The sequence below is a fragment of the Mus musculus genome, chromosome 12, assembly GCF_000001635.26.
Source record: "Mus musculus strain C57BL/6J chromosome 12, GRCm38.p6 C57BL/6J".
Lineage (NCBI taxonomy): Eukaryota > Metazoa > Chordata > Mammalia > Rodentia > Muridae > Mus > Mus musculus.
This window is the reverse complement of record NC_000078.6, coordinates 21,672,777-21,687,788: the sequence shown is the minus strand read 5'-3', so window position 1 is coordinate 21,687,788 and position 15,012 is coordinate 21,672,777. Positions and strand designations below refer to the sequence as shown.

Genomic DNA, 15,012 nt, shown 5'->3' with positions numbered 1-15,012 from the left:
ATAGACATGAGCTCTCAACTGCTGGTCATGGTGGGGCTTTTTCTCAGCAATAGGAAGTAACTAATATGACTGCTGTCCTTATGAAAGGAGAAATGTGGAATGCTTGCCCAGTTCCAACTAGGCTGTCTTCTCATTCTGTGGTCTAACAATTCCCATGCTCCCTTACCAGACCTTCCCTGAAATTCTTTCTATCTTCATCTACTTATCCAGCTAATCTTATCTTCTAGTATCTGTCTCTATTAACTACAGATCTCCTGTATGACAATCAATCTCTGTGATATTTTCTTCTATGATCTAGACCTGTCATCTATTTCATCTGCATTTTGGTTTTGTTTTCTTTTTAGTTTTTCAAGACAAGCTTTTTCTGAATAGCCCTACCTATCCTAGCACTCAGTATTTAGATCAGGCTGGCTTTGAACTCACAAGCATTCTATTGACTCTGGCCCCTGAGTACTGTGGTTAAAGAATCAGGCTACCATGCTTGGCTACTTTATTTATCTATTGTCTTTGTTATCTTCCTAGCTCTGTCTTCTCTTTTCTTACCTCTTCATCTACCGGTCATGTACCTTATTATTCCCTATCATCTATAGATAGTGTCATATCTGTCATCCATCTCTCTTCTATTGTCTTTTACCTATCACCTATACCATTATTTTCTATCATCTTATCTATCTATCTATCTATCTATCTATCTATCTATCTATCTATCTATCTATCTATCTATCTATAATTTATCTATCAATCTATCTATGTGGTCATCTGTCTTCTATTATTCACCACTATCATCTATAATCCATATTTGTCAACCATTATCTACTTTCCTATTTTTTGGTATTGGGGATGAAACCAGGGTTTCGCGGGTAAATGTATTAGTTATTCATCTATCTCTTTTCGTATATGAACTTGATGAAAGCTGGAAAAGTGAACCATAATTTTTAAGAAATGCCTCCACAAAACTGACCTGTAGGCAAGACTGTAGGGAATTTTCTTAATTAGTGACTATTAGGGTTGGCCCTACCCATTTGGGCACCTCTGGGCAGGTGGTCCTGGAATGTATAAGCAGGCCGAGCAATACATGAGGAACAAGCCAGTAAGTAGCCCTTCTCACTGGCCTCTGCTTCCATACCTGCCCTGAGTTCCCGCCCCTAATTCCTTTAATAAGGAACAGTGATGTGGAAGCAAAAGATGGAATTAACCCTTTCCTTTCCTTCCCAATTTGCTTTTGTTCTTTGGTTTGTTCGGGGTTGTTTTGTTTGTTTTTCAACACAGAGACCAGTTTCTCCATGTAGGCCCAGCAGTCCCATAACTCCCTCTGTAAATAAAGCTGACCTCAAACTCAGAAATCTGCCTGCCTCTGCCTCCCATGTGCTGGATGAAAGGTGTGTACCATCACCGGCTTTGGTCATGGTGTTTTGTCTCAGCAACAGGAACCCTAACTAAGATGCAGGGTTTGTTGCATGCTAAATAGTCTACTGTTTCCACTGAGCTTTAATTTGAATTTTCAGTCATTCCTAAATTTTTTTAGGCTATACCCCAACCCATTTGATTTATGATTTTGATTGTGATAATATTTCTATATGGATATACACACATATTCATATCTGTGTATATGTATATCTCCAGATTTGTATTCTCTAGCTATCCAAATCATATACTTTATATAACCCGTAGGCAAGTTTGTAGGGCATTTTCTTAATTAGTGAGTAATTAATTAGTGATTAATTAATTAGTCAGTGATTAACATGCAGTTGACTATGCCAGCTATTTTTCAGAAAAGCTTTTAGGAAATCCCAGATTGGTCTTGGAGGAGACACATGATGAGAATTAAGAATCCAATGAAAAGTTAGTGCTTGGTCAGGAGGGATTATTCAAGAGCTCTGATAGGCTCTTAAAACCCAGCATCCAACAAAGGCTTCAAATTCTTGCATTCTGCGGCCTGTAGCTCATCACAATGCCCACCTCCATCGCTTGCTTGCTTAGCAGCAGGCAGCAAGACCAGCACTGCCTGGAGCCCCCTTTATCTGGAGCCCACTGTGGCTCCTACCTTTACTTCCTTGATGTGTGCTGCCAATGCACACCCATATATAATTTGATAATGAACCCTGTCATTTTGTACAAATAACATAAGGTAATTAATTTAACAGGTGGATGTAATCTGACTTTCTATTACTAAGTGCTTTACCATCTTTTTTGGCTCCACCCTTAACCCATGAAATCGTTTCTCTACAAGCAGCAAAAGGAATATTAGAGTGTGTGTGTGTGTGTGTGTGTGTGTGTGTAGTGTGTGGTGTATGCATGTGTGTGAGTTTCTGGAGTACTGTTAACATTGGATTGTTGGCTATCCCCTTTCATTGCTCCCCTGCCCTCTTGTCTTGTTAAGCTTAGACAGGGTCTCTTGCTCAACCATCTGATGCTCACCAATTGGCTACAGTGCTGGGCAGTGTGTCCCTCGGATTCTTCTGCCTCTGTCTATCAACCGTGGGATGAAAAGCTGCCACACCCAGTTTGTACCTGAGTGTTAGGGGTCCCCATGCTGGAGCAGTGACCACTTTACCTGCTGAGCCATCTCCCCAGAGTCAAGTCTTCTTTGTTTTTAAAGTGAAATGACAGTTGTGTTAGTTGCAGACATGAAAAACCACACTCTAGAAGGTTCTAGGGCCCTGTGCAGTCAGTGCCTGCCAATGTCTACAGCACCAGCTTTTGTCAAGACCATCCCGTGAGAAAGGGAGCCATTCACAATCTCCCTAGGTGAAATGGCCTTTGCTAGGAGCTGGTTATCATCCCCTCCTCCCTATTCCCTTCCTGGCACCTGAGGCTGTAAAAGCTGAATTATAGTCCCTTCTTCCCTATCTCTTCCTGAATTCCCATGCCATCCAAGGCCAGGAGTTACACCTGAGCCCAGCCTGACACCCAAGGCTGTCAAGGAGGATCTATGTTCCGAAGATAAGATGCAGAGTGCCCGCTGCCTGGTGCCTGACTTTGCCCCCCATGTCAACAGATGCCCGCTTCTTTGTTCTTTGTAAAATTCCCTCTCGACCCCTCCCCTACTCCACGAGATGTATGCTTTAGCAAGAAGGCACCTCAGCATAATAAATGAGACATGGACAAATTTGCTTGGTATCCTGCTTTCTTTCCCTTCCTCTCATCTCCTTCCAGGTTTGTGGTCCCCCTTGCAACCACGAATGACTGAATACAGCAGGATGGGATAGGCTTTCTTTTCCTTTGCAGGCAGGACTCTAACTCATGTAAGGCCTTCCTTCTCACAGCTAACAAGTTCCCACCTCAGGGCCTTGGCTCTCTACATTCCTTTGGAGGACTCTCCCCAGCCCCTTAGGCTCAGCTGTTTCTTCTCTTCATCTCAGACTTAGCTCGAAAGTTGCTTCCTCTAGGAAGCCTTTTCTGACTGCCACTGTTGATGTCCTGCCCCTGCCCCAGTTATTATTATGTCACCTCATTTTGTTTCTCTCAATAGGACTCACAGGAGGACTGTAGATGTAGCTCAGTGATAGAGTCCTTCTCCAGCATGCACAAAACTCTGAGTTGTAACTCCACCCACCCCCACCCCCACCCTCGCCCTGACCCCAGAACAAAATAAACTGTGGATAGAGTGTATTCCCACATATGAGAGGTAGAGGCAGGAGGCTCAGGAATTCAAGGTTATCCTTAGCTCTGTATCAATTTAGAGGAAAACCTGGGAGACACATGATCCTAAACACACACATACACACAACTTCAAAATGACACATTCATATGATAGAGACCCAAACCTCTGATTTTTATTAGATTAAATCCCAGTAGTACAATAGAGTTTGCACGCTTTGAAATTGTAGCCTTCTGACAAGATGAGAAAACAAAGTCCTTGTTTTTGGTGTATCCCTGTGTAAGCTAGAAAAACATCTCTCAAAGGTTAAGTTCAAATGAGTTAGCTCGAGGTCTCCCTAAGTCTTGGTAGGAGTGAGTTCTGCATTTCTACCAGGCTCCCAGGCAGCTGCTGCTCTCCAGACCACAGTTGGCACACCACAGATTGAGGCAGGAGTCCCTTTATTCATATGGAACTGTGTTCATGGCTGTCATCTTGAGCCTTAGGCTTCCAACATGGAGGAGGAGGAAGCTTGAAAGTTACTGTGTCTGATTGGGGGTAGTGTGAGGAAGTGCAAGGTGGTCCAATCACCACCCTCCCAACCAGTATGTTCATTCCTCTATAAATAAGTTTCCAAGACTACTTGAGCAGCTTGCCTAACCCTATCATGGGTGAAGACCCCATTCTGTCTTGGTAGATGGCAGACCAATGGCTTTCTCAGTAAGGATTTCATGTCACCTCTCATTCTGCTTTCCAAAAGCTAAGTGGTGCCATGCAATTAGTTTTCTAGTAATGGTTATGGAGTCCATAGAAAGACCCAGTCTAAAAAAGACAATTGAAATTTATGGAGGTCCTACTCTGTTCTGCCCCAATTTAGAGCTTCCCAGAAGCTGAGTGCAAGAGGTGAGCATCAAGCAGCAGATTCTGGAGCTGGGGAGCTGGCTCAGTGGTTAAGAGTGCCGACTGCTCTTCCAAAGGTCCTGAGTTCAAATCCCAGCAACCACATGGTGGCTCACAACCATCGGTAACAAAATCTGATGCTCTCTTCTGGAGTGTCTGAAGACAACTACAGTGTACTTACATATAATAAATAAATATTAAGAAGCAGATGCTTTAGTGATAAGTGCAAATCGTTCTATAATGGAAGCTTCTAGAACAGATTGAGATTGAGATGCATTGTAAGTTCAGTGAAATGAGTGCTCTCACCTTGTCTGACTCAGTATTTGTCCAAAAACCAATCACTTCACATTTCAGTGAGGATGGAGACAGGCAGAGAAATGGGTGGTAGGCGTCTCACTGTGCACCAAGATCTATTAGTATTATTCTTATTAATAATAGTTCTTTTTTCTACAGTCCAGTCTATATCCCCCTCCTGGTGAGCACAGAGTTACTGCCCACAGAGGGTAGGGACAGGGTGCTGAGCAGTGGAAGCTGGGGTGGTGAGTCCTCTCTGGGGCTGGATGGGAAGTATAAGCCATATGTGAGCACCTGTGAGGTCTCTCGTGTTGCTCCTCACTTGCTCCATCAGGGATTGACCTCTGATAACTTCCATATCATTGCCCATATCGTTTGGACCTTAGTTAGGCTGGCTTGTGAAAACAAGGGTGGTTTCTTTGAGTCTGTAGCACACATGTCCAAACCCCTTTGTCTTTTAGTATACATTAAGAAGACAGGTAAAAATCTAATAGGTCTGATTTCATACATTATACTTGTTTTTGTTTTGTTTAGGTTTTGTTAATTTTTTTTCTGTTGCAGTTTTTTCATATTTTTTGCATCATATGTTTAGTGAGTTGATTATCATTTGGCAAAGGGACTTTAATAATTTCAGAATTTTTGTGGTTTTATTGAAAAATGATAGACCTCTGAGCTGATATTCTTCTATTCCAATCGTTTGTAATTTTTGCCTTCACATATTTTGCTGAAGTCCCAGTTGTTTATTGCCATGAAACTTTTAGAATCCACATTTTTTTATCTGAGATATCAATTTTTTCTCTTCATCTTGAATCCCCGAGATTCTGTCTTCCTTTCCTGTTCTGCGGGTGAACCTTGCCTCTGTAGTTGTCAGTGTACAGGTAATCTCATGTCCTGCTCTTAGGGACTTAGCAACTGCTTATGTCATTTCCTGCCTCCATTCCCTATGTCTGTTGTCAAGGGTGCTTTATATACATGGACCACCAGCTATAACAGCTCTCTATTTTTGTTCCCTGTCTCTGTTCTCTGCACATGCACACTCTCTGTCATCTCTCCCCTCATGGCTCTCTTTCTCCTCCCTGTCTGTGTGCCTGTCTGCAGGTCCTCTTGTGTATTTCTATCCCTTCCCCAGGCTCTCACTCCTCTCCCTTCCCCCAAACAACCTCTTTTGCACTTTATCTGTTGCATTCTTTAATTTCTCAGACCTGCTGTGATGGGATAGCTTGGATTTCTTGGTTGCAATTGTTCCTGGCTGTTACTCTCTATGTTGCTATGCTGGTGTGTAGCCATCTCTGTTTGGGTGATTATTGACGTAAGTACTGGCCTCTGGGTTTGTCTTTTTGGGTGGGAATTTTCTGGGTTACTGTTTGATGCATGGATTTGAAGAGAGTGTTCACTGACAGTTTCCTATTTTACTGACCTATTTGGTGGGTATGGTCAACAGGGGATGCTTTGTGATATTAAAAGCTGGGAGAAGAGACAGGCAGGAACAGAAGATCTTAGTAATCCACAAGGAGACATAGTCAGGAGAGAGGTCAAGCAGCCCATGGTGTTTAATACAATGTTGGAACAACTGGGAAAATTGAATCTGGGGTAAGAAATCAACCATGAAGTTGATCTATGGAAGCTTACCTTGTGTCCTTTCAGGCATGGAATGTGGTTGAACAGGGAGTATCTGCCCAAGTGGGGGCTGAGACACAAGGATGGGGCAGGAATGGATAGGCAGGTAGGGATTGTCTGTGATATGTATAGGAGGCTTGCACAGGAGGAGAGGAAATTTCCAGTGATATTCTTTTCCAGTGTTAAGGGCAGCTGATATTAGGGTCTGCAGTAACAGATAGTGAGGTAGGTCTTTGGACAAAGTCTAGACTACAGACAGGCATGGTTGTGGTTAACCAGGAGTTTCTGTCAATAATCAGGGGCTCAGGAACAGAGATGAGTTTGTAAATCCCAAACAGTTTGCTTTTTGAGAATGTACATTTGTACATTCCAGCAAAAATCCCATGACAAAATCCCCTTATGAACAGCCAGATAAGGTACATCAGCAGGGTCAAGCTTCATAGAGATAACTAAGACCTCCTATAGAAAACAAAAACAAAAACAGCTTACCCATCATGGTTGTCAGATTTTTTTTGCCCCTCTTGCTTGGTTCCTGCACATTATGCCAGACATACAATTTTTAAAATGTTACAATGCTGATTTCGATGCAAATTCCCCAATCTTGTTGTAACTACAATAAATACTCAAAACCTCTAGACTTGATCTCTCAGTTTGTACCTAATGGGAGTTTGACTGCTGAGAGTCCTTGTTACTGAGCTCATAAAAAAGACCTCTGTGTGTTTGCTTTGCAATCGGCTCTGTGCTGGTCATTGCAGTTTCTGTGACTTAGGCATAAAACCTTGATGCTTTGACTGGAACCCCAAGACCCTCAGGACTCCCATCTGAAGGGTTGAAAGACCGCTGTAAGGATGTGTCATTGCTGTTCTTTGTATCAGTGACCTGTCTGTCAGAAATGTGTCTCTGTACCTTGGTTTTATGATTTTTCTTGAGTACTCGTGGAGGGAGATGAACATAGTGAATGTGGAACTCCAGTGAAGTGGAAATGCTGGAGAGTCGTAGCTATAAAGGGCTAGGAAGATGTTCCAGACCCTGGAACAGGGGTTGTGTGCCCCTGGCCTTAATTTCTGGGAAGTTACAGTAGTCTTGGAACCGTGCTCCATGGCTCACAGCTGCCATTCTGTCTTCATTTCCTCCTCTGTACAAGTGGTGGAATCTGCTGCTTAGCCTTCACCGCCCCCTTGTGGTCCTCTATTATGTGTGTGCTACTTTAGTATTCTCTTACTGAGAGAGGAAGTGAGACTGTTTCCATCCCAATTTATATAGTTACTCATCTTCCACCTTGGATTAAATCCCTCTTATCAAGAGGACCTGTACCCATTAAATTGCCCCTGACAGAGAGCTCTTTATGACCGCATTCAGGGCAAAATCAGACAATGCAAAACATGGTGGAAAGGACAAAAGACCTCATTTTGCCCCCTTCTAAACAACCCTGTTCTCGGTCTATATGTGACTCTGTAGTTTTGAACTTGGAGCTGTCAGTATATGGGAGGTTGTTTTTCATCCCTTCCAGCAAAGTTAGCATATCTTCCTTAGACCAGAGTCTTATTTCCAGGTCTGTGGGGCAATCTGCTCCTCTATTCACCTTCCAGCTGTTTGGCCACCTCTTTTGTCTCCCTGGCCTGGGAATCCAGGGTTAAGGACACCTCACCACAGAGCAGTGCAGCCTCCCTTCTCCCCATTCCACTGTATCCTTCCATGCTCTGAGCCAGGAGCCCTTCCCATTTTATCCTGGCTCAGACACTACTCCAACTCCCTGATGTGGTGGCACGGGTCCTGTAATTGATATGGTTAGATCGTTGGTTTTGAAGTTTTACAACTTTCTCATTTATTATTGTCTCTGTGTCATAGTTATTTTAACTCAACATTTCAGACTACAGTCATCTGAAGGAGCCTCAGTTGCAGGTGTTCTCCCATCAGAATGGCTGGTTTCTATGTCTCTGAGAGATAGTGTTGATAATTGATATAGGAAGACTCTTCCATGAAGGGTGGCAATATAGGGAAGCAAGTGGTCTTGGGTTGGATGAGAGAGCTAGGTGAGCATTGTTGCCGCCTGTGGCCATGTGAACTGGGTTCCCCTGAAAGGCAGCCCGGGGCTGAAAGAGATCAGAGGGCAACAAAAGAATGAGGCCAAGACAAACCTTTCTGTTCAAAGCCTCTGAAGTTTACTGAGAGTCCCTGCTTATAAAGAGGGTAGGCCCATCTGCCAGCCCATTCTTTGTGCCTGGAGCCAGTCCATAGGTAATCTACAGGGCTTGTCTCCAGATAGTCTCCAGGACCTTTCAACAGGAAGCAGAGTATTGGAGAAGATCAAATAGAGCCATCAAGGTCAAATGTACTGGCTGGTTTTATGTGTCTACTTGACACAGCTGGAGTTATCACAGAGAAAGGAGCTTCAGTTGAGGAAATGCCTCCATGAGATCCAACTGTAAGGCATTTTCTCCATCAAGGGGGAAAGGCCCCTTGTGGGTGGGACCATCACTGGGCTGGTACTCTTGGTTCTATAAGAGAGCAGGTTGTGCAAGCCAGGGGAGGCATGCCAGTAGTGAACATCCCTCTATGGCCTCTGCATCAGCTCTTGCTTTCTGACCTGCTTGAGTTCCAGTCCTGACTTCCTTGGTGATGAGAAGCAGTATGGAAGTGTAAGTCGAATGAACCCTTTCCTCCCCAACTTGCTTCTTGGTCATGGTGTTTGTTTAAGAATAGAAACCCTGTCTAAGACACTAGGTAATCTCCTTCTTAGTGGCAGCAAGGACAAAGTCTGGATCAGCCTGCTCCAAGGCTAAGGGAGGCTACAGAGCATGAGAGAGTGACCAAGCAAGAAAGCAAGGCAGGAAGTAGTGTTTGTCAAATATTTTTGCCTTCATTTTCTAGCTTCAGTTTCTAGTCTGAGCTCGCAGAAGGATGGGCTGTGATCTGACAGAACCGTGTAAAACAAACATTTATTACCTAAGATGCTTCTGCTCAGAGGAAACCATCACAGCAGCAGAGTTGCAAGGTAGAACAACAACAACAACAACAGCAACAAAAACAGCAACAACAACAATTGTTTCAAAAGCTGATTTTGCTGCTAGACAGAATCTCTGGTCTCTTTTGAAGGAATATGGAAAATATCAGAAATTGAGATGGCAAAATCGTAGAAAGCTGTACATGGAGCTTCATCGGTTCTTCCCATAGGGTCTGGAAGATTGGAGTGTTGACAGTAATGCAGCCACACGAAGTTGAGGTCATACTATTTCAGTGGAAAAGAGACTGAAAAACTTTAGGAAGAGGTCATTTCTGTGATATTTTGGCCAAAAAAAAAAAAAAACAGAAAACTTTTGTACTTGGCTTATGCCCTGAGATATTGAGTAGGTCAAACAAACAAACAAAAATATTGCCTGATTTGTATATTTTTACGCGATTGATAAGTTCAATCTTCCTATTTCTTTTTTTTTTCCTCTGAGACAGAGTTTCTCTGTGTCTCCCTGGCTGTCCAGGAACTTACTTTGTAGATCAGGCTGTCCTCGAACTCAGAAATCCCCCTGGCTCTGCCTCCTGAGTGCTTCGATTAAAGTCGTGCTCCACCACGACCCGACTTCCCCTATTTCTTTATTCAATTTACATTCTAATTGTTACACCCATCCCATTCCACCTTCCATAGTCCCTCATCACTGAATCCCTTTTATTTCCCCAGGGAGGGTGGGAACCACTTGAGTATCTCCCAACTATGGCATGTCAAGTCTCTGCAGGGTTAGACACATCCTTTCCAACTGATGTCCGACAAGGCAGCCCAGTTAGGGAAACAGTTTGCACAGACAGGAACAGCTTAAGGGACATGCCCCACTCTGGATGTTGGGGACCCCATGAAGACTGAGCAGCATATCCACTACATATATGGTGGGGGCCTCCATCCCAGCCTGTCTGTGCTCTTTGGTTGGTGGCTCTATCTCTGAGAGTCTCCTAGGTTCTGGGTTAGTTGACTCTGAGGGTCTTCTCATAGACTTCCTATTCCTTCAGAGGCCATCAATTCTTTCCCCAACTCTTTTAAAATACTCCCTGAGCCCTGTCCAATATAGGCTGTGGGTCTCTGCATATGTTTCAGTCAGATGCTGAATGGAGACACTCAGAGGACAATGATGCTAAGCTACTATCTGCAAGTATAACAAATTATCCTCAGTAATGCCAGCCTTGGTGCTTGCCCATGGGATGTGTTATCAGTTGGGCAGGGTATAGTTTGGCCATTCCCTGAGTCTCTGTTTCAACTTTGTGCCTGCCTTACTTGCAGACAGAACAAATTTTGGGAGAAAAGGTTTTTGGTTTTTTTGGTGTACTGAACACTTCACTGGTGGTTCTGCCTGACTGCAAGATGTCACCTGTTCATAGTCCATAACTCAATGCTATCTATCTCAGCTAAGATCACTTCCCTAGCTGCATTTGTACCCTCCCATTCATAGTCTCAGGCACATTCTATAGGTGCCCCCACACTAACCCCGCTCCCTCCCAGCATCTGCTAATTGCATTTCATTTTTCTGGCTCTCAGGCCTTCCCTTGTCTCCCACCTATTCCTAAAACTCCCCTTCTTCTTTCTTAACTACTGTCCCATCCAGTTTCTCCCTTCCATCTGCCTCTTCTGTCTCTTTCATACCCCGTTCTGAGTGAGATTCAACCAAGCTCATTTGTGCCTTGTCTTGTTTACTGTCTTTCGGTCTATGAAATGAACTGTGGATATCCTGTACTTATGGTTATTATTCACTTGTAAGTGAGTACATACATGCATGTCCTTTTGGGCCTGAGTTACCTCGTTTCAGATATTAGTTTCTAATTGTACCCATTTCTCTGCAAAATTCATGATGTCCTTGTTTTTCATACCTGAGTAGCACTCCATTTTGTAAATGAAACATGGTTTTTTGTGTCCACATTTCAGTTGAGGAACATCTGCATTCTTTCCTGTTTCTAACTGTTATAAATAAAGTGGCTGTGAACTTAGTGGAGCAAATGCCCTTGTGGGTATATACCTATGAAGGTACCCTGAGTGTAGTACTTCCTCCTGCTTGCTATGTTTTAAATTAATGGAAGGAGCATTCAACGTGTTTCCTCATCCCAGAATGGAACCTTAAACAAAACCAGCTGCAAATTGGTCCAAGCGAGGCAGGGTCCATTAATTTAGAAGCCAAACTTCACAGGATCATCCATATCGTGCTGCTTCTAGAAACTGAAAGATGAAAATAGCATAGTCATATATTCTTTCTCTATGGTTTCAGTTTAGCACCACTCCAGCCATCTTTTGACAGAGTCAGGATCCCAGGGGAAGACTCTGTGAGAGTTCCTTGCTAAAATTTAAGTGGTGAGGTTGATGCTTGAGTTGCATTTTGTGACCACAGGTTGTGGAGAAAACTAACGCATTGAGAAATCTGCCATGGAGAGATGCTTACAGGGAGATGAAGTACCCAAACTGAGAGATGTATGAGAAGTTACAGGAAGAGCACCATCTATGCCTTAAGCAATTGAAGTCCAATGTGTTTGAGACAAAGCTATAGGATTTGGTGTTTGCCCTGCTGTTTTTCTTGCCTTTGTCCAATCTTCTCTCCCTGTGTGCACATTCCTATCGATTGGAATGGAAAGGGGTATTCAGTGCCAGTTTATGTTGGAAAGATATAACTTGCTGTTTGATTTTACAACTTTGCTTTCTGATGTGGCTGTCAAGATATTGTCTTGAGTGTCAGCAGAGACTTTAGACATTTGAACAGTGCAGGAGCCTTTCTAGATTCATATTGGTTAAGATGAAAGTGTATATACACTCAAAAATTTCCTTTTTCTTTCTTTCCTTTTTTTTGTTTATCCTATCATTTAGATATTCATTATCACCCTGATCACTGTCCCTACTCTAGATCCCTGCCCTCACAGACTCCCTCCTCCCAATCTCCTCTGTTTCTTTTTTGAGTGTGGTTGGGGCCCCCTGTGTACCCTGTGGGCACATAGGTTATAGTCTATTTTTTAGGATGGCATATGCTCATGACATCAATACTGCCTGAGGCTTCAGAGTCATTGGATTCTGGGTATTGATATTTCCCCAAACTCTTGTGTTTGTTTTGAAATTTTTAAATAAATAGGAGTGTTTTGCTTGTATGCGTGAATATGAATATCATGTGTGCCTCATCATTAGTGTTGTTTGAAGGTGGACTCAGAAGTCCTGTTCATAAAGCCATGGCTCACGTGAATGCTAGTATTGACCACTGTTATCTGGAAGACCAGCAAGAGCTGTCCATGGCTGATTTATCATTCTCTCCTGCCTTATGTTGCTCTTTATGTTCAACACTTATATTACTAATATTTTCATCTGTCCATTGGTCCATTAAATGTGCCTTGATTGCCAGTAAAGTTTTACTAATGTTGCAGTTTAAAGCGGCACACTTCCTGTTTCTGCTAGATGAGTACAGAAGTGCAGGGAATGTATACTTCTTTGTAGGAACTGTAGTAAACAACTGAGTTCTTTCTATCATTTTTTTCTCCGTGGTTGATTTTTGCAGTGGAGTAAGGATCTTAATATGTAACCTTTGCTGTCCTGGAATGTGTTACATAGAACAGACTAACATCCAGCTCAATGATGTATACCTGCCCGTGACTCTGTGATTAAAGAAATGAACAAATATACCCTGCTTGTCCATGATTTTTCTCGTTAGTGATTCTTCTTACAAATTCTGAGATATGTGCTCAGTACTGTTGATCTGTTTCACCCTACATCTCCCTCTCAAATGGAATTCCTCTCGAAAGTCTTTACCCTATTTATTTAAAATGTTCATAAGCAACACAGGTGAACCTTCAACTCAATTTTCTTTAAAATGTTATGGTACTTAGATTATAACTTCTTTGTCAGGAAATCAGTGGAGGAAGCACCAGAATTGCATGAATATATGGTGAAGGAAGCATACGTTTACTTTACAGTGATGTCAGTACCATGTTTTGTGATGTACACATGTATGGGATATTTTAGGATGCAGTGACTTATGATGATGTGCATGTGAACTTCACTGGGGAAGAGTGGAATTTGCTGGATCCTTCCCAGAAGAGTCTCTACAAAGATGTGATGCTGGAGACCTACTGGAACCTCACTTTTATAGGTATGACTGTAAATTTTCTTTGCTTTTCAAAATAGTAGGAAAACATGTCTCTTGTTTAGTGATGTGCTCTGTTATTACAACTGAGAACAAGGAAGACTGAGCTGAATAAATAGTGTCCAGTGATGTGAAAATTCACAGTACCTTGAATTTTGCCTATTTCCAATACTGGATCATTCATTTTTCTCGTACTGTCTTTTAGGCTACACTTGGGAAAACCATCATATTGAAAGACATTGTCAAAGTTCAAGAAGAAATGAAAGGTAATTTTCATGTGCAAGCTGATGCGATTATGCCTCTAAGGAAATTTTACTATGATATGGAAGCTCTAAAGAAAAGCAGGAGTGTAAAATGTCAATACTTGAAGTGTAACTATAATTACAATATTTTTAAGATTTATTTATTTATTATATGTAAATATACTGTAGCGGTCCTCAGATACTCCAGAAGAGGGCATCAGATTTCGTTATGGATGCATGTGAGCCACCATGTGGTTGCTGGGATTTGAACTCAGGACCTTCGGAAGAGCAGTCTGTGCTCTTAACCACTGAGCCATCTCGCCAGCCCTAATTATACTATTCTTAAAAAATATATACTGCCTCGATGTAGTTATCTGATTTATCTATCAAAGCATTCCTCTTTTTTAAAAAAAAGATGAGGAAACATTGCCTTAAGAGATACCTTTATTCAATTTGTAGCTCTATTAGAGCTATACTGATCTGACAATGTGTATAGACTTACAAGACTTAGATATTGCACATCAAATAGTGATAAATATATATCCAAAACCTTCCAATAAGCAAATAATCCATGGGAAAGTTGGTGATACTCATATTCTTATAGTGAAATTGATCATTTGTTTAGGGTACAATTTATGAGAGTCAAGATTGTTGTCATAGGAGAAACCTTAATTCATATATTACATGTCTATGAGGAACAAAAAGTCAAACAGTGTGAATGCAATGTGGAAACCTTTCATCTGTTATTCTTCTTTTAATATATATATCATGTGTCACAATGGATAAAAGCCATGTGAGCATAGGGATATTGAAAGAAGCAATGTACTGCATTCTATCCCAGAACTAGGAGAAAATTGTCAGATTCTGCCTTTGGTAGACATTCTGAATATGATAAAAATTTGCAATCAATTGGTTTTCTAATTTTACTGGGAACTTCCCCAAGCTCACACTGTAGAAAATCTTTATGGGTACTAGGAATTTGGAAATTCTTTTGTTTGTCCTAGTTCACAGTCAAATGTGGTACAATTCACGCTACAGGAAAAATTACGAAAGCAATTACTGTTATAAAGCTATGAGTTGTTCTATTTTCCTCGTATAGATGAAATACATCATATAAAAATCCCATATAAAAAGGATGTTATAAATGTCAGCCATGAAATAACCATCACAGATATCTCGAAAGATGCAAAACAACCCATAATGAGGGAGAACCCCATGAACATATGAAGTGATAAAACCAGATGATCTGGTCCACCTTTATCAGTAGACCAATTTGTAAACTTTATTC

The 15,012-nt window shown here is 41.9% G+C and overlaps 1 pseudogene; it reads left to right on the top strand.

Moving 5' to 3' along the window:
• The window catches only part of Gm4036, a 137,464-nt pseudogene that overhangs the window by 73,417 nt on the left and 49,035 nt on the right, over window positions 1–15,012 (top strand).